Genomic DNA, 21,134 nt, shown 5'->3' with positions numbered 1-21,134 from the left:
TTTTTCCAAGGCATGATGATTTCTTACTTCTTTAAAACACTTCTCAGTAGAAATAAAAAAGCTGTTGCTGTTCTGGTGATTTTTTAGAATATGAGTATAAGATTCACAGCTTAGTTTGCTTCTTCTCTATGGGTACGTCTATACTTACCTCCGGGTCCAGCGGTAAGCAATTGATCTTCTGGGATCGATTTATTGCGTCTTGTCTAGACGCGATAAATCGATCCCGGAAGTGCTCGCCGTCGACGCCGGTACTCCTGCTCGGCGAGAGGAGTACGCGGAGTCGACGGGGGAGCCTGCCTGCCGCGTGTGGACCCGCGGTAAGTTCGAACTAAGATACGCAACTTCAGCTACGTTATTCACGTAGCTGAAGTCGAACTATCTTAGTTCGAAGTGGAGGGTTAGTGTGGACCAGCCCTTTCTCTCACCTTAACACAGAATTAATTAAGAAGAACTTTTCTCCCCCTAAAAATGGGGCCATGCTTTGGTTGTTTTTAATATCAACATAATATCATTTACCTTTAATTGTCTCAATCTTTTTGACAAACTGAAACAGCTTTAAGAATATCTCAGATGTTGCAGGAGAAAGATGAGTGAATTATCTAATTTAGAGATCAGTTTAGAGCATATATTCAGAACCACCACGTTAAGGGGATATTTCCACAGCTCCTTCAAGCATGTCATTATGGAGCTGGATACTACAGTTCTAACTCAAGAGAAAATCCTACTTCAGCCAATTGGAATGTTGCCTGAGTCAGGACTTCAGGATTGGGGTTGAGATATTTTGCCAATATCTCAGTATTGGAGTGAAATACCTTTAAAAAAAAAAAGAAGTGGGGAAACTGGGTAGAAGCCAACTTGAAATTTTCAGTTTGAATGGCTGCTTTTGGAGATCCTTTGAAATGTGGCTAAATCCCTTAGCCAGTTTTGAAAATCCAAACCCTAATTTTTTTTCTGCTTCACTTTATTTTTTGGTATGATTTCCCGGGTTGTTTTAAAAGAGCCATTTTCTTTTTATACAAAATTTAAAAGAGAAAAGGATATGCACAGTTTATATAAAATACATACTACATACAGTGGTAATGGTCATATGATAAATTGTAGAGTCATATGATAACTTTAACGATTCACTGTTGATTGCCTCACCTGCACTCTGCCCACTAGACTATCTGCACTGGGCCTTATTTCCAATATTGCAAAACTCTGAACAGCTACAGTTTGATACAATTTAAAACAACAGCAACAACCTGCCAGAGAAATTTTTCCTTTTTCCCTGTACAAAACTATAATTGTTCAGGTCAGGCACTATTTAAATTTACTCCAGTGACACATTGAAGATATTATCTTGTTCTTTCATAGCTAGAAATGGGAGCTCCATATACCATTTGTGACAAAGTTCCTCCTCTATCTTGGTGGGTCCTGCGCTTATTGGCAGATTTTCTTGCTTCAGAGATTCACCATGTGGGTTGGGGAACAGCCCAAAGACTTTCCCCTCTGGAAGAACCCACAGTCCAGGTCAGTTGGGAGGTTTGAGGGGAACCTGGGCCCGCCCTCTACTCCGGGTTCCAGCCCAGGGCCCTGTGGACTGCAGCTGTCTATAGTGCCTCCTGTAACAGCTGCATGATAGCTACAACTCCCTGGGCTACTTCCCCATGGCCTCCTCCAAACACCTTCCTTATTCTCACCACAGGACCTCTCTCCTGGTGTCTGATAACGCTTGTGCTCCTCAGTCTTCCAGCAGCACTCACTCTCACCTTCTTGCTCCCAGCTCCTCACACTCACACCACAAACTGAAGTGAGCTCCTTTTAAAGCCCAGGTGCCCTGATTAGCCTGCCTTAATTGATTCTAGCAGCTTCTTCTTAATTGGCTCCAGGTGTCCTAATTAGCCTGCCTGCCTTAACTGGTTCTAGCAGGTTCCTGATTACTCTAGTGCAGCCCCTGCTCTGGTCACTCAGGGAACAGAAAACTACTCATCCAGTGACCAGTATATTTGTCCTCTACCGGACTCCTGTATCCCACTGGTCTGGGTCTGTCAAACATTATAAAGACTTTCCAATAACTACTTCCAATCCTGGAATGTCCCAACATATTACATGTAAAACCTGTGACATTATTATGTACAGAAAAGCTATTTTAGGTAATATATAGCATTTATTAGGTCCTAAGTGAGGCTGGCTTTATAGTGAAAGGGATATGAAAAAGTAGTACGAATACAAACTCTTTAAAACCCTCTGTGAAATACTTCTAAGGAAATTTTCTTTTAGAAATTCAATACACACACAATACCTTCAGTATACTTGTAGTATATGCAATAGTTTCATACATTCAACTGAACCCCACACTCAAAGTGAATCTGCTAAACTTTGCTTGATTTTGGGGTTACAACCATGGGAAGCCAGCAGGCTTGTCATGGCGTTTACCCAGACTCTGACATTGGCTCACATTTGCATGTTAGCAAACCTTGGAAAAATGTTAGTTTTTATTGGTTAGAAAAAATTCCAAAAGAGTTAAAAAGTTGATTGGTTTGGGGTTTTGTTATGAAAATTTCACACAGCTCTGGCAATGATGTCATTAGACTATTTCATGATGGCTTGAAATGACATACACCTCTACCCCGATATAACGCTGTCCTCGGGAGCTAAAAAATCTTACCGTGTTATAGGTGAAACTGCGTTATATCAAACTTGCTTTGATCCGCCGGAGCGCGCAGCCCTGTTCCTGCAGAGCTCTGCTTTACCGCGTTATATCCAAATTTGTGTTATATTGGGTCGCGTTATATCGTGGTAGAGGTGTACTAAATATCCTAATTATGTCTGGTGAATACACTGCAATGCCTATATTTTGCCCTCAATTCAACACCACTTCAAGCAGGATTTTTCTGAAACATTTAAATCTAAAAGAAATATTGATTTGGTGGGAAACTTCATATTATAGGCTTCACCTAAGAAAAATATACAGCTTCATTACTAACCATTTAAAACTGATCTTGGAAAGGGTTATTCGAAGGATTGTAGCTGTGCTGGCCCCAGGATATTGCAGAGACAAGTAGGTGAGTTAATATCTTTTTACAGTAGAACCTCAGACTTACGAACCCCAGAGTTACAAACTGACCAGTCAACTACACACCTCGTTTGGAACTGGAAGTACACAATAAGCCAGCAGCAGAGACCAAAAATACCCAACAACCCCAAACCTTCCCCCACCCCAAATACAGTGCAGTGCTGTGTTAAACATAAAGTACTAAAAAAAATAAAGGGAAAGTTTTAAAAAAAATATTTGACAAGGGGTAAGGAAACTGTTTCTGCGCTTGTTTCATTTAAATTAAGACATTTAAAAGCAGCATTTTTCTTCTGCATAGTAAAGTTTCAAAACTGTATTAAGTCAATTTTCTGTTGTAAACTTTTGAAAAAACATCCATAATGTTTTGTTCAGAGTTATGAACATTTCAGAGTTACGAACAATCGCCATTCTCGAGGTGTTCGTAACTCTGAGGCAGGGCCGACTCTGGCTTTTTTGCCGCCCCAGGCAAAAAAGCTGCAGGCCGTGCCCCCTCCCCCCCCCCCCCCCCGCGGCGGCCGGGGGGAGGGCGCCGGGGGGGAGGGCGGCCGGAGCCCTGGGAGGAGGGCGGCGAGCTCCGCTCTCCCCCCGGCGGCCAGAGCGCAGGGGGCAGGGCGGCGAGAGGGCGGCGAGCCCCAGCCAGGGCTCGCCGCGCTGGGGGGGGGAGAGCCCCAGCCAGGGCTCACCGCTCTCCCCCCGGCGGCCGGGGGGAGTGCGCCAGGGGGGAGGGCGGTGAGCCCGGCCGTGGCCCCGCTCTCCCCGGGGGCTGGAGCGTCGCGCTGCCCCCCTCCAGGTGCCGCCCCAAACACAAGCTTGGTGGGCTGGTGCCTGGAGCCGGCCCTGCTCTGAGGTTCTACTGTATTAGACCAACTTGTATTGATGATACAGACAAGCTTTCGAGTTTACACAGAGCTCTTTTTCAGGTTTGGGAAAGATTACTCAGTCTTTCGCTATAACAGTTCAGTACATGAGGAAGAATGGTTAAACTCTGTATTCCCTCTTTTGAGTCACTCCCTATCAGATTCTGTTTTTGTGTCTTCAGCTCTGCTGGACTGTGGAATGTTTGGGTTAGAACTAAATGAGAATAAATCATAACACCTACTCCAATTATTTAATTCTTATTCACTTTACAACTGTTATTGGTCATAAAGTCATAGAAGTTGGACAAGATGTGTCATTTAGGCCATCCCATTGCTAGTACATGATTGTTCCTTCCAATATTTTTTTCAGTCACAATTTATATTATAAGTACCTTTATAAATAGTTGAGAGGCAATGTGGCCCAGTGTATAGGGCACTGGATTGGGAGTCAGAAGACCTGAGTGTTACTAACCGGCTTTGGACAAGTGACTGCCTGTCCTGGTGCCTCTGTTTCCCCTCCCACCCTCTGTTGTCCCATCTGTTTAAAACAGTAAGCTCTTCATGGCAGGGAGTCTCTTAGATTATGGCTGTAAAGCATCTAATACAATGGGGCCCTGCTCTCAGTTGGGGCCTCCAGTCACTACTCTAATAAACAATTTCTAAAAACAATTTACAAGGGGTTAATAGATGTTATAACAATTTTTCAGAGGTGAGAGGTGAAACCCTGGCCCCACTGACATCAGTGGCAAAACTCCCATTGACTTCAATCGGGCCAGGGTTCCACCCAAAGAGTGTGATGGTTTTAAGCACATCAGCAGAATGTGCTGTAAATGGTTGTAAGCCATGGTTACAGATAACCCATTGGGCTCTATGCTAACAATTGATTAATCAAATATTAAAATGTTAATCAATCATTTAGGAATCCTTCAAACATTCTTTATAAGAGAACCCTTCATATAAAGTGTAGTGTTTTTCCAGCTTACTTTTACATGTCCCAAGCAATGGGAATCCACCAATTGTCTTTTGTTTTATTATTAATTATTTGTATTATTGGCACCTAAGAAACAGTCAAGGTTCATGCCCCCATCATGCTAGGTGTTGTACAGACACATAAAGAGGACAGGCTCTGCTTCAGAGAGCTTATAAACTACATTGCAAATTATAGTACTGCACCCGAGTGTAATAACATTCCTCATATATTTTTGAGTTACATCCAGGGCTCCAGAATGCATGGTAAGGCACACTTTAAACATTCCTATATATTATACCTAAATCAATATATATATCCCATGGGATGCTTTAAATAAAAGAGACACACAAGCTGGGGTGTGGTGGAAGTAGGAGGTAACATTTATCTTCCTTTGTGAGACTATTCTATGATTGAAAAGATCTCACCTTAGGATGTATTTCTTCTATTCAGAATTTTCCGTTTCTTAATTATAACAACTCCCTGTACCATCCTAAACAATCCTTGGTGTTTACATCCTTCAGATATTTGTATACAGTTATTACATCCCCCTTTTTCTGTAACATCTAACTTTCCATTTTAATCCACCACTCTAGTGTTCCTTCTAATTTGTGTGTATGTGTGAGGAATGAACTTCTGCCAGAGTTCAAATTTAAAGCCTATGGTGTCTACTTCCACCCTCCATACATATTAAGGCAAGGAGAGGCCATTATGATCATCTAGTTTAATCTCCAGTATAACCCAGGCTATAGAATTTCACCAAGTGCTTCCTGCATTAAACTTATAACTTCTGGTTGAGCTACAGCATACCTTTCAGAAAGGCATCCAGCCATTATTTAAAGACCCCACCCCCCACTTCATTCATTTTATTCTCTGGATTCATCATCACTTTTTCTCTGGCAGGGAGAATGAGCAAGGAAGAGTGAAAAGGAGAGAACATGTGGTAGAGAGGAAAGGATGATGCATAGGTAAGGCCCTTCCTTTTCAGTTGTTTTTAAAAAAAATCCCAGGAATTTATCAATTAAAAAAAAAAAAGTAAAAACAGGTGAAAATCAGTAAAAACAGATAATGAAGGGCAACGGCTCTGGGAAGGGTGCTCAGTAATCACAGGGCCTGGGAAAGGTTGCCAACTTTCTAATTGCAGAAAACCAAACACCCTTGCCCCGCTTCTGCTCTTCTTCTTCTTCTATGAGGTCCCGCCTCTGCTCACTCCATCCCCCCTCCCTCCATCACTCGCTCTCCCCCACCCTCCCTCACTTGCTCATTTTCTTTGGGCTGGGGCAGGGGGGTTGAGGTGTGGGAAGGGATGCGGGGTGTGAGCTCCAGGAGGGACTTTGGGTGCGGGAGGGGGCTGAGGGTTGGGGCAGGGGCGTGGAAGGGGTGGGGCTGGGGATGAGGGGTTTGGAGTGCAAGAGGGGGCTCTGGGTTGGGGCATTCAGAGTGCAGGAGGGGTCTCAGGGCTGGGGTAGGGATGTGGGATGCAGGAGGGGGTTCAGGGTGCAGGCTCTGGCCAGGCAGCACTTACCTCAGGCAGCTCCCAGAAGCGGCTAGCATGTCTGGCTCCTAGGCTGAGAGGCCATGGGGCCCTATGCGCTGCCCGCGCCCACAGGCACTGCCCCTGGTTCCCGGCCAATGGGAGCTGCAGAGCCAGTGCTTGGGGCGGGGGCAGCGCATGGAGCTTCCTGGCCCACCCCTCCACCTAGGAGTGGGCGGGACATGCTAGCTCTTTCCCTGGAACTGCGCGGAGCCAGGTAAGGAGCCTGCCAGTCCCACACCAACCAGACTTTTAATAGCCTGGTCAACAGTGCTGACCACAGTCACCAAGGTCCGTTTTTGACCAGGGTCTCTAGTTGAAAACTGGACACCTGGCAACCCTAGAACTGGGTGTTGGAGGGGGTAGTCATGATATAACAGTTGGGTGGTCTCATCTGTTCGGAGCCAGTTTCCTGCCTGTCTTGCTCCCCCACTGCGCAGAGGAAGTGGAGGAAGCTGCTCTGAAGGGCTGGGGCAGTAGGACCAGTACTCACAGGGTGCAGCTTTCACCTCCTCTTTTGCAGAGTACCTGCCAGCCTCCTCAGCATGCCTGACAGCAAGCAAGGCCTCTCAGGGCTTTCTCCCTGGGGAGCTGGTTCCTTCCATTTTATCAAGGCTCACTGCAGGGGCTCACTCTACCTATTTTTTTCCTCTCTCTCTTTCTGTCTCCTGGCCTATTGCCTTCCCTTCTCAGGAGAGGATCCCAAGGCCTGGTCTTCCCCTTGGCTTTCTGCATCCCTAATCGGACTCCCCCACACTTCTAAGCCCTTTTTTTTATGATGATCCAGCTCCTCCGAGCTGGGCCTGATAACTAATTGATTCACCACACCCTCCAAGTCTATGCAGGTGAGCTAATTGAGTCCTGAGGCTCCCGATAACCCTTTTGCTGCCAGTGTGGAGGGTACACCTCCCAGGTGCCTAACACCTAACCTGTTTAGGTGCTTTTGAAAATCTCACTAGAGACCAGTCTGCAACTTTTCATGCCAAATACCTTGGAAAATCTGACTCTATGTGTGTCAAATTTTTAGAATTGGTAGATTTCAATCTCTCCCATCTGTTTTTTTCCCCTCCATAGACTGAAAGAGGAAAACAAATTTTCCTTATTTTTCAATTCCTAATTGGATTCTCAACATGAATGAACTAGTCAAAACAAAGAAAATATTCTCTCTGAATCTGTTAGCTAAACTTAAACCAAAAGTAATTAATGCTAGAACTTTTCTGCACAGCAGAAAGTGGAAGTACTTCTGTTTGGAAAAATGTATATGCCAGAATTCAGTCCATTGTAAAGACTGAAAATAACAGTGATACTTAATGCAGTACATGACATTGTGTCATATTTATAATGCTTGAACTGACCTTAAAAGTTAAAAATGTTTCCCCCCAATTCTGAATTAAAAAAGAACCATGTTAAACTCACTAAACTCTGAGGAGGGCTAGTTGATGCAGTATTTTTATTTAAATGATTATAATAAGATTAGGTCTTAAAATAGATTAAAATAATTTGAAATTATGACAAACAGGTTAAATTTTAAAAAAAAAAATGTATTTAATTTAAATTTAAGAATCCAATTAAAAAAAACCATTGATTTTTATCCACCCAGTTATCGAGTTTGGACGATATTTATGAAAAGGGGCGGCTTTAGGCCGATTCCCTGGAATCGGGCCCTGCGCCTTAGGTGCCTTTATAATTTTTAAATTTTTTTTTACTCACCTGGCAGCGGTCCATTCCGGCTCTTCAGCAGCACTTTGGTGGTGGGGGGTCTGCTCTGGGTCTTCGGCGGCGGGGGGGGGTCCTTCAATGCCGCGGAAGACCCGGAGCTGAGTGAAGGACCCCCCGCCGCCAAAGTGCTGCTGCAGACCCGGACCGCTGCCGGGTATTCAAATCGGACCCCGTAGTTCCTAAAGCCGGCTCTGTTTATGAAGTACTTTGAAGTTCTTCTGAATGAAAAGCACTAGTTAAATGTCGTGTAATTCTACTGCCTTGAGATTCTTTGCTTTTTATTCTTGATTGATAAGGAAATAAAATGATGAGAGAATTCCATCAAGTTTCTACCTCTCTTACTAAGGGCATGTCTTCACTAGCACTGTTAAAGCACTGTAGTCGCGGCATAGTGCAACGCTATAAAAAACCCACCTCCACGAGGGAAATAGCTACAAGCGCTGGGAGCGCGGCTGAAACTTGCAGCGCTCAGGCGGGTGTTTTTTCACCCCCCTAAGCGAGAAAGTTGCAGTGCTGTAAAGTGCCAGTGTAGACAAGCCCTAATAGAGGACAAAACACCAAGTAAGCATAGTGTTATCTCCCTAAAAAGTAAAATAATACAAACAGTGAGTAAATCTAGTTCCAGCAATTTCTCAGACAATTCTACTAAGGTTGAGCTTTTTGTTAACACAGCTACATATGCTGCTTACATGCTGCACAGTGGGATAACATGACTTATTGTTACTTAGGAAGAAGCAACAGAGGGTCCTGTGGCACCTTTAAGACTAACAGAAGTATTGGAGCATAAGCTTTCGTGGGTGAATGCCCACTTCATCAGACGCAAATGCCCACTTCATCACTTGCATCTGATGAAGTGGGCATTCACCCACGAAAGCTTATGCTCCAATACTTCTGTTAGTCTTAAAGGTGCCACAGGACCCTCTGTTGCTTTTTACAGATTCAGACTAACACAGCTATCCCTCTGATACTTGTTACTTAGGAGAAATGCTTGCACCTCAAGTGCAGTTTTGAGTTCCCTGGTGACTTTCTTTAATTATTTCCATATGTCATAAATAAACTGCATTCCCAGGAAGTGATTTAACATTTCTGGCAAAGGAGCAATTAAATGGGATTTTCCTGGTAGTCCAGATGGGTGCACTGTAATGTCACATTATTCCTATCTTCTCACTCCTCATAGAAGAAAGGAACTCCACTAATAATTTCCACAAAATCAAACAACACCTTTTTTTTTTTTTTAAACTTCCAAGACTCTTGTACCCCTCACTATTGGTCTGAGCATCAGGATCCAAACAAAAATCCCTAACCACTTAAAATAGTCACTTTATTATTTTGTTAATACATCTTACAAGAACACTAAGAACAGGACTGCTTTAGAAATGTAACCAGGGAATTAAAAGAATACAGGACTGGAAGAGGCCTCCTGAGTTGTCAAGACCAGTCTCCTGCTATCACAGGCAACCCTGTCATGTAACCCCATTCATAAAACTATCAAGCTCCATCTTAAAACTATGTATGGCTTGCATAAAAAACACCTGCTGGAATGAATATACTCAAGATTTTGTTCACCACTGGACAGCAAGCTATATGAGCCTGGGAAAGGCTGACTTTGAAATCTCTTCTTTGAATTGTAGCACATGCACGTGTGTTGTATTGGGTCTCCACTCTATGTAATGTGTTACATCTGTACACGGTGACTGCAAAGTGGGGCTAAAATGCTACTATTCTGATCCAGCAGCATTTTACACTCACTTTACTCTTGCTTTGCACAGATTTAAATAACACTACAAAATGCAACACAGTGGAGATTCTTTACATTCTTACTAATCTAAGGCTAAATTGTGACTCCCAGAGGCAGTGGAGTGCTAGGTGGGGTAGCTGCAGTATCTGACCTGTGGTGGAGGGAAGCATTATCTCTGCATAGGGTATTGTGTTACTCCTTTTGATCCAAGCGGATAGTAAAAATTCAGCATCCAGCAGGTTATCATTAGGAGGAGAAATTGATGCTGGAATCAGCTTTTTTTAATGCAATCCTGTTTATTTACAAGCATGTACAGCGTCCTGTTCTCCTGAACACAGGAGTCAAACAGCCGGAGACAGCTTCTCTGCTTTCAGTTCCAAGCCCCTTTCAGCCAGCACTTATCCAGTGCTTGTTCTGCTGCTTTGTACCTGGTTTCTTTGGTGTTTGGTGTTTCCCCTGCTTCTCTCTCTCAACCCCACACCCCAAAAAGTACTACCCAGCAAAACCCCTCTGTCCACACAGGTCTGTTTCTGTGGTGTTGCAAGTGCCTATGTTTTGGGTGGAGGCTCCTATTGTTTCTTACATTTATCCTGAATGAAGGGTGGCTATTATGCCCACCAGTTTCAATGAGATTTCACCCAATCCATAACAGTATAAGACCTTCAAGAGCAGTGAGAGGGACAACCTCAGCAGGACACTCGCTCCACCTGTATGAAGCGGTAGTGTTCTGTTGGGTAGCACTACTCTCTTAGGGTATGTCTATACTTACCTCCGGGTTCGGTGGTAAGCAATCGATCCCGGAAGTGCTCGTCGTCGACACCGGTACTTCTGCTCCACGAGAGATGTACGCGGAGTCGACGGGGGAGCCTGCCTGCCGCGTGTGGACCCGAGGTAAGTACCTTGTAGTTCGAACTAAGATACTTCGACTTCAGCTACGTTATTCACGTAGCTGACGTTGCGTATCTTAGTTCGAACTGGGGGGTTAGTGTGGACCAGCCCTTAGTCGTGCCCTGGATACTGCAAAAAGGTGTGTTTTTTACATCAAGATAGCTATCTTAATATATAATCCTAGTGGAGACAAGGCACAGATAGTTTTTCAGTGTAGCCAGCTGAAATCAACCCCATGCCCCCTCCCCCCAACCCCACCACCTAGGGTCGAACGTGACTAATTACAGTGAGGTAAAAACTACATGGGCCTTGTCTTCACTAGAATTTTGCATTGAGATAGCTATCTTGATGTCAAAACCCCCCTTTATGGTTTGTGGAAAGAGGCCCTTGGTTTGTGCAGTGTTTGCAGGAATATTTAGTAGGTTCCCTTGCACACAGGAAACACAAGCAGGTGCAATAGGGTTAACTCCTGTGCAAGTGCTATATCTGGCTAAACTGTATATTAATTGGCACAGACTATATTAAAGGTGCTTATAGTGCATAACTGCTGAAATGAGAATCAGGTACATCTTTTAATTTTCTTTATATTCTTCCATAAAGCAACTCCAGGGATGCTGTATTACAAACTTTACAGTCATATCAAGGATTCCTAACAGGGTTCTGAAATGTTAAGGCTCATTGTGTAATTATACATACGCTAGTAGCTCCAGGCTGACATGTCTATTTAAGTCCATAACACTTTATTTTCAGAAGGAACAGAGCAGGTAAGGTGTAATTGGCATCACTTAAGTCACATTTCCAATGCCAAGATGGATATTTTACAAAACCTTTCAATCTTATTATGCTGTCAGCTGTCCAGTAATTTCTTGAGTATGTATTTGAAGAGACACGTTGGAATACTTCCTTGCCAGTGATCTGACATAGCTTGAGTCACTAGGCATTTCTCCAGTTTTTATACAGAATTTATTGCATTATCTTCAACATTGCTTTATTTCTAAATTTGGCAGTGAATGCAAAAGTGCCTCTCTATGCTGACCTTTTTACTAAACCCAGATGCTCCTTCTGCAATTTGTTTAAAGGAAGATACTCAAACTACAGTTAGGTAAAAGAAAACAGTATGTTTGCTGGTGCCTGGACAGTGTGCTGCTGGCAAAGGCATGCAGGAAGCCTAGGTTCAAGAATGAACTCAAAGGGTACACCTACATTTCAGTACTGGCCAGGGCCAGCTGACTTGGGCTTTCAGGGCTCAGGCTGCAGGGCTAAAAATTGCTGTGTAGATGTTTGGGTTCAGGCTGGAGTCTGGGCTCTGAAAATCCTGCAAGGAGGGAGAATGTCAGAGCCCACGCTCCAGCCTAAGCCCGAACATCTACACTGCAAATTGTAGCCCCTTAGTCCAAGCCCTGCAAGCCCAAGTCAATTGACCTGGACTCTGGGGGTACAAATTTTTTTATTAAAGCTCATGTTAAAATTATATAATACACAGGTTGAGAAAAGAATGTCTGTACATCTGAGTATATCTAAACTGTAATATAAGCCAGGGCTCAGACTCAGTCTTGCACCCAACCCCCACTTCCATCTACATACAAATCTCTTGTGCTTGGGCTTGGACCTATGGTCCTAGGATCCTGTGGGGATGGAGGGATCAAAGCCAAGTCAAGCCAGAACCTAGGGTTTGAGACCTATTGCTTTGCAGTGTAGACACAGCCCCACCACACCGGGTCCTGAGAGACCGCCAAAAGTATCCCACAATCCCATGGGCCACCTTCCTTTGTCCTCTCTATCTCAAGAATCTCCAGTCAACTCCAGGGAAACAGAGGCAACCCCACTGTGTGTAGTACAGCAGCACAGTGACTCAGCATTTAACCTGTTTGCTTCTGAACACTGAGCTGCAAACACACCAGACAGCCTTCTGTGTTTGCAATGGAGACTGAACAGAAGTCTTCTGCAAAGTGCGCGGCGTCATAGTCTGGGGAGCACAGACAGATTGTTAAATATTTGGTGTGAGATCAGCAAAAACAAAGCCCACACATTTGTTTGTAAAAGTTCTCACTGCCCATACCCAGGCACTCGTTTTCAATCTGTGCATGTATTTTTTCTGCTTCTGTAAATGCAACTGGCTTCACTCAGAACCATATTGTTGCAACAACACATCACCTAGCCCACAGCTGCTTGCGCCCACACTGACCATTATGGATTTGTTCACATCATAGTACATGAGAAATGGAGCGGTTGAGATAATTTCTTTTACCTTTTTGAAGGCAATTTCTTGATTTGGCCCCATAGACAAGACATGTTGGACTTTAACAGTTCATTCAGTGGTTTTGTAACTGTAAAAGGTTCTTGTAGGTATTGCCCAAAGTAATTTATCATACCCAGTATATGTCTCAATTCAGGAACATTAATTGTGCACTCGGTTCTTGAATTGCTTTTGCTTTCTCAGGGTAGGACTGATTCCATCTGTATTTATGGTCTGTCACAAAAACTCAATTTGGAATAGGAGGAAAATGCATTTTCCCTTGTTTATTTTCAGTCCAGACTGATTGATTAGGCTTAGGACTTCGTTAAGGTTTTTGTTGTGTTCTTCCTTCCAAGATCCATATATCAGAATGTTGTCCATTAAAACAACAACTCCATTTGTGCTCATTAATGGTTCCACCATCTTTCTTTGGAAAATGATAGGTGTATTGGTAATCCCAAAAGGTAATCTTTGAAAGCAAAATCTCCCAAAGGATGTGATAAACACAGTCAGTTTAGCAATTTCTTTGGCTAAAGGAAATTGCCAGAATCCACTCGAGGCATTCAGATTGGAGAATACTGTAGTTCCTTTCACTTTGGGGAGGAAGTCATACAGTGTTGAGAGGATATATTTTTCTCTCACAACTACTTCATTAAGTCTTTTAAGATCAACACATTTGTATTTTTCTACTTTTCATTATAATTGATACCATTGGGGCACACCATACTGTTGGATCAAGTTTTCTTGATTATGCCAATCTGTTCCATTTTCTAACTCAGTTTCCACTTTATGAAGTAATTGGAATCCTGCAAAATGTATGTATCCTCAGGTTATTTGTACTGGATCTCCTTTCAAAAGTCCAATATTAACAAATATTCCATCGATTTCCTCCACCTTTCTCACTTGGCCCATCATGGCTGCCATGCTGCGGCTGAGAAGGCTGTTGGTATGTGATCCTTCGATCACATGCACTCTGAATGCATAGCTTTTGTCTTTGTAAGTTGTTTCTGTGGTGAACTAGCCCAGTTCAGAATATTTCCAGGACTAGTCAGAGCTGTGTCGGTGACTTAAGCTCTGGGAAGGGTTGAAAGTGATTGTAAATCCCTTCTGAGATGGCTGTGACATCAGCTCCTGAGTCAATTCTGAAGTTAATAATCTTGCTATGAATATTCAATTTCATTCTCCAGGCAGGCTGTATGTCAGTGATACTCAACCTATGGTCTGTGGACCCCTGGGGGTCCTCTGACTAAGTCTAAGATTTCCAAAGGGATCCGCACCTCCATTAGAAATTTTTTAGGTTCTGCAAATAGAACAGTAGTTTTCAACCTTTTTTTATGTCATCATACGTGATAGATCCTCAAAACAATGGCTCTTAATTATCTGTAATATAAGTCAACTTCCTGACTGCTTGGGTGTGGCAAACAGGTGCAAAATGTCCATATTTTATGCATATGTTACACAGTGTGCCTCTCACCCGACATGCATTGTCTTTTGGAATATAACTTTTTCCACACTGTGTGCATGTAGGCTGGAATTTGTCCCTTTTAACCCATGAGTTCTCTCTCCTTGCCTTAGGTGTTTTATGATAATAACTTTTAACACTAAACTTCATAGATTCATAGATTCTAGGACTGCAAGGGACCTCGAGAGGTCATTGAGTCCAGTCCCCTGCCCGCATGGCAGGACCAAATACTATCTAGACCATCCCTGTCTGTTTAAACTGTCTGTTTATAGCTTCTACACTAGTTTCAGGTTTTTCAAATTGCTCCTGCCTTTTGTTTTTTTTGACTAATTCTGACTGCTTCGCTATCTGTATGGCGAGGGTTAAATCTCCCTTCAACTGTAGCTGCTGTGAAAATTTTTTGTCTGTTAACCCAATAACCAGCCTATCACTGATATTTTCGTGTTTTGCATTCCCAGAACCATAGTTTTCAGCCAAAGTATGCAAAGTTCTTTTAAAACATTGAACATTCTCCCCTGGTTCTTGAATTCTCTGGTGAAAACATGCTCTTTAGCAAACTAAGTTTCTCTGAGATATAATGTATGCCTCAAACCAGAACTCTCTCACAGTCATCTTTGTGACTGTCTTCAGTAGGATCAAAAGATTTGTGCTTGCGTGCTTCCTCATAGCATATATTAAAGATGATAGATGTATATCTCCAGTTTATTTTGTGCACCTGGTAGCAGTGAGAAATCTTGCAAAATATGGTTTCCTGTCTGGCCATTCTAAAGGTTTGTCAAAAGCCAAAGTTCTTGGGGGAGGAGGGAAAGAGAGAGAGGGATTGAAGAGTGGCATGTTGATGAGATCTTGCAACCTTTGCTGCTTTATTCCTTCTGTGTGCAATCTTTATTGTCTTTTCCCTTCTGCTTCTGTTCCTAGTTTACTCCTGACACCATGTCATGTTCTTCTACATCAGATAGAGATGGGCAGGTCTGGATGAGGTTAGCTTAAATAAGGTATTATACATACAGTGCCACCAAGTGGTGGAACAGTGTAATACAGTTCAGCATTCCATTACAAAGCCTGGGACAAAGAATTTTCATGGACTGTTCCAAAAGGAAGCATTTATGTGATGAATTTATGGTTGAAATTCTGGACAGAGCTCAACAGAAAGAACTGTTTGAGCAGCTGATATCACTAATGGCCATAAGAATACTGACTTCTGCTGCATCACCCACACCATGGCCTGAGTGATCTGCACAGTACCTGTGATGCAGTCCAAAAACAGCTTGGAAAACTCCACAAGTGGGTGGCCCATGTGATCAGGCCCCATGAGTGGCTAGGCAGGGCAACCTTGCCCCATGAAGTCCTCCTTATTGACCCCTTTCTCTGTGGATGCCTCCACCACCGCCTTCCCCAGTGCCAAGTGTGCTGCAAATCAGGAAAGAAGAATGAGGGGCCAGGGGACATGGTAGGTGATTTCTGTTTTGTACATGGTTTCATTGTTGGCATTTGTTCATGCACTGTTTTTCCTTTAAGGCTCTGTTGTTAATGGTGTTTTGATGTGGTAATGCCAGCTGGCCTGCCTGGCAATAGGTGAATGTTATACTTTTTTCATGCATGTTTTATTTTATCAAGAAAGTTTATTGCATCACATTATACAATGCTTACTTAAAATAATAAAGGTGAACACATGATCAGGGACAATTAGAAATTAGTATGCAAATACTATTCCTCAAGACACTTATCTACTACTTAAATCACTTCCTTACATCAATCCTTACAATGACTCATGCCCACACCCTGCCCCAATTTCATAAGCGATCATGTCATTCATAAATACATTGCATGGCAATCAACTCCCCGGCCCCCAGCATGAAACCCCCCACAATCCATGAAACCAGTAACCATCTCCTACAAGCAAATTCATAAATGTACTATCCCTCTCTTCAACTGGGCCATGCAAGTCCACAACATGGAAGCACAAAGCATCCCTGACTTCTGTTGCCTGGGTGGATTATCTCCAGCTGTAGTAACTGCACTTCCTGGCTGAGCATACCAATTCAGTGGCCTCTCACTGTCATAGGTCCATTTGGGGGGGAAATGGCTCACCTCTGGCTTCACAAAGATTGTGAAGAGCACAGCAAGCCACAATAATGCAGACAGCATTGATGACACTGGCATCCAAACATGTCTGAAGACACCTCCGATGGGATTTCAATCTGCCAAAAGCACATTCAACAACCATTCTACACCTGCTCAGGGGCGGCGAGTTGTATGGGCCCGTGGTGCCTTTGCTCCAGCAAATTCAGGGCCCCAGGGGCCTGGCTCCACCAATGTTCAGGTCGGGTCTCTCCCCCAGCCCCACCTGCTGCGCCTGTGTGCCTCCCCCAGAGCATCCCCTGGGTCTGCCTGCCGCCCCTGCGCGCCTCCCCTGAGCGTCCCTGCCTCACCTGTGCCCAGGGCAACAGGCAGCTGCCCCATGCAGTTCCGCACTGCACTCCATTGCTGGCCGCTGCTGGCTAAGGGAGCAGTGCCGGCGGCAGGCTGACTGCTGCGCTTGTGGAGGGAGGAGATGCAGCAGCATGGCAGCCCCCCAGCAGGCGACTCCGAGGGGGCTTATCCTGTCTGGACATCCTGAGAAGCAGCCTGGGGCTTGGGTGAATGTCGTGCTGGGGGTGAGGGGGAGAAGAGGGAGGCTCCTCCCCCGGAGCTCGCTGCTGCCAGTGGGGAGAGGGCTGGGGGGGGGGGGGAGGGGAGTCCTCCTCTCTGGCCCTAGCCCCGGGGAAGCCTGCCTGCTGTGCCCCAAAGTTTGAACTCCTCATCCCCAGCCCAGCCCTACCCCCGAGCCCGCACCCCCAGCCAGAGCCCTCACCCCCCTCCCAACCCTCTGCCCCAGCCCTGAGCCCCCTCCTGCACCGTGAACCCCTCATCCCCGGCACCATTCTTTGCTTAGGAGTTGACATTTCTTTCCTTTGTTCTTTATAAGTGGTTCTTACGGGTGCATTGCTGTGGGTGCTAGAGTGTCTGACGTGACTTGTAGGCCTTGTCTGCACTAGGTTATTCTACACCAACATAGCTGCATTTGTGCAAGCCCCTAGTGTAGGACAATCCATGCCCAGTTAACCAAGACTTGTGCGGCACAGTTTATCTCAGTGTGAAACCCCAGTGAGAACAAGCCCTTAGTAAGGTGACAACTCCACTTCATCTAAAAACTTAGTTTTATAAAAACAAACCCTTAAGACCCACAGAAAAATGTTCCCCGTGTTATTCTTTAAAATTCCATTGAAAAAAATGGTTTTACAGCAAGGACAAATTTCCATCAAATGTTCGCAACCCAAATGTTACAGCACTGAGAACTTGGAAGCACCTTAATTGATTTTCATTGTCCAAGATAAGAGATGTGCAGACTGTGAGAAAATCATAAATAGGTAAAGAAATACTTGTTTACAACATATGGCTTTCAGGCTGGCCAATAATAGAGTTTCGCATTTACCTCCCTGTGCCCATTAATGAAGATTTACCCTTTTAGATCCCTTTCATCTTGGTTACTAGGCTGAAATATTTGTATAATAGTTAAAACAACAAATCCAGTTAAATCAGTGTACATCCCCAGTAGTAATGCTCTGCACAGCCATGTCAATAAGCCAGTTCTGCCTGCTCTCCAGCCTGGGAGAAGAAAGGAATGTCTTACCCTCATCACCAGCCCCATCCCAGCCACAGCCCTCACCCCAACCCTCTGCCCCAGCCCTGAGCCCCCTCCTGCACCGTGAACCCCTCATCCCTCTGCCTGAGCCCCGCCCAAACCTCAAATGCCTAGTTAGAGCCCTCACCTCCCCACACCCCAACCCTCTGCCCCAGGCCTCAACCCCCTCCTGCACTCCAAACCCCTGGAACCCACCCCCTAATTTTGTGTAATAATAATCAACAATGGAAATTCTTAAAGTTACCCAGAGAAAAAGAACAAAAGGGTAATTCAGAGTAGTTCAACACCCAGCTTGCAAACTGAAGTTATACAAAAGAAAGATGCGGCAAATCTAAAAGACAAGAAAAGGAGTTTTCATCAGTCTTGGCTATCAAGATTTACGTGGTTGGAGTACAATAGCGAATTAGACAGAGCTTTTTGCTTTTGAGGTTTATTGATCCAAGAGTGTTTCGTTGTTTCCGTATTCAAAAGAGTATTAATAAAGTTGATATTCTTAGTTAAATAATTTTTTCTTACGATAGTGATATTGTGCAATATAGGGAAACTGTTAAATGCTTACTGTTTCCAGTCCATTTTTACATTATTTTAAAAAATATATATCAGCTTACAAGGCAGGTGTGTGGGGGGGGAGCGGGACTTGGACCTGTTCTGGGCACCACCAAAAATTATACAAACCTGCCACCAGTGTACCTACTGAGAGTGTAATTAAACCATCTTTTGCCAAGACCTCCGAAATCAAGGTATGCTTTAATAAGCCAAGGCATACGTGGGTATTGCAGCATGTTACAGAATAATGGTGGGAACAGTAATTCTGTTTATGACAATATCATTTGGTGGGAATAGTATCCCAGCCTGTCCATGAATATAGACTACTGATCAGTGAATAATCCTGGCATCATGAATTTTCCAGTGTAACCCATGTTGACACTCAGAATTGACCTTTGTTGTCCACAAGGACCTGCATAACACTGGAGAAGTACCTTCTGCAGTTTATGTACTCCTACTCCTTGAGGAGGGCAAACTACGGACACATGAGTCTCATCAATGACCTTGGTGCAGGTTGGAAACTCCATTCTCTCAAAGCCAGCAATTACTTCAGGAATATCTTTTATGCCTGCCACCTTGAGGTAAACCACATGCCCGATTGCCTCAGAAACTACTGTCATCATTTTACTCACAGTCAACTTTTCAACACCAAACAGATTGGCTGTAGACCTGCAGCAGTCTGGAGTAGCCAGCTTCCAGATGGTTATAGCAACCTGCTTCTGGACTGGGACGGCCTCCCTCATGCATGTGTCTTTACAGTGAAGGGTCAGAACCAGCTACTCACAATGCTCCAGAAATGTAGCTTTCTTCATACAAAAGTTCTGGACCCATGGCCAGTCATCCCAGACTTGCATGACAATGTAATCCCATCAGTCTGTGCTTGTGGCCTTGCTCCAGAAGCACCGATCTAGGTAGGGGGCATCAGCAATTGTACTGAGTGTCTTGAGAAGCGTCAGTCAGTTCGAGACTGCCATGTCTATGTCCTCCTCCTCCTGCTCCATCATAAGCTCTGTCAGGTGTCTTTGGTGGCTTTCACTCCAAGTTAAATCCTAGGAACTGGGGAATGCTGGCCAATCAGCACCCGTCCCCTCAACTGGCTAACAGGTGCTAGAGACTCCTCATGGAGGAGGGGGAAGAGCTACTTGGTGTCCCTCAGCGTGTGTCCTCTCCCGCTCTGCTGGAACTGTCTCCCATCATCACTGACCCCATCAAGTTCCCTCACCTGTTGAGGCAGGTGGCTGGCATTTTTCCTAGTTTCACTTATTCAGAACTCCTTGAACTCAAAAATATTTCAAATGTTCAAAACACACAAAAAATCCTAAGCACTCCAAAGAAGATCAGTCTATTCAGCTTTCTGAAGAGAAGGCTAAGAGGCAACTTGATCATAGTCTGTGATTATCTAGGCCGGGTGAAGATATCTGATACCTACAATACTCTGTAATCCAGTAGACAAGGTCATAACAAGATCTTGTAGCTGAAATTTTAAGTCAGCAAAATTCAGTTTGCTAATAAGAACATAAAAATGGCCACACTGGGTCAGACCAAGGGTCCATCTAGCCCAGTATCCTGTCTTCCGACATTGGCCAATTCACAATTTTAACAGTGAGAGTAGTTAAGCGTTGCAAAAACTTACCAAGGAATATGGTAAATTTTCCAACACTTGGAATCTTTAACTCAAGATTGATATATATTTTTAAAAGTTATGCTTTAGTTGAACCAGAACTGAATAACCACTGGTTTAAATTCCATGGCCTGTGTTATCCAGGAGATCAGACTGGATAATCATAACAGTCCCTTTTAGCTCTAAAATCTATGGACACTCAAATGGGTTTCAAATTAAGCAAATTCTGTAGTCCTTACTCAGGCAAAACTCACTCAGTTAAGGCTCCAATCCAGCTATAAACTATAAAGTTGCTTAAGTGCTTTGCTGGATTCAGATCTAACTACAAAATGTAGATTTGGAACAATAATAATACTTCACACAACTGCAGCTCCTTTCATCACAGGGTTTGAAAGTTTTGTAAAATGTGGGTAAGTATGATTAGAAACAGCAGAGGCATAAGAAATTAGATTAATTTAATGTCCGATCCACCAGAAATTAGCCTCTCTGGAAGCTGTCCCACAGAAGCTTCATGAGTCTATGCGCTATACAACCACAAAGATTATTCCCTCTTCTGAAAAGAAAAGAGTTCCCACTCCAATGGCTGTGAAATACTCACCTCAACTGCATGCATATAAAATATATTGCATAGATACAATTCTGTTATATATTATTAATTATTATATCTATGTGCAAATTAAGTTCTAATATTTATATTCAGGAGTTCCACCCAGTATGCGAATGCTTACTCACAGGAACTTTTGCCCATCCATTTTCATTCTCCTTTTCTCATGAAGGAGAATTACTACAGTTCTAGATATGAATTAACACAAGTAGCCTTTGG

At 43.9% G+C, this 21,134-nt stretch overlaps 1 protein-coding gene across 3 annotated transcripts in view; it reads right to left on the bottom strand.

Annotated features, from left to right (window-relative positions):
* The window catches only part of DLC1 (DLC1 Rho GTPase activating protein), a 391,881-nt gene that overhangs the window by 208,337 nt on the left and 162,410 nt on the right, over positions 1-21,134 (bottom strand). The window lies entirely within an intron of this gene.

This window comes from Chrysemys picta, chromosome 5 (genome assembly GCF_011386835.1).
Source record: "Chrysemys picta bellii isolate R12L10 chromosome 5, ASM1138683v2, whole genome shotgun sequence".
Lineage (NCBI taxonomy): Eukaryota > Metazoa > Chordata > Testudines > Emydidae > Chrysemys > Chrysemys picta.
Note: the sequence above shows the minus strand (reverse complement) of the source record. Positions and strands in the feature narration are given on the sequence as shown.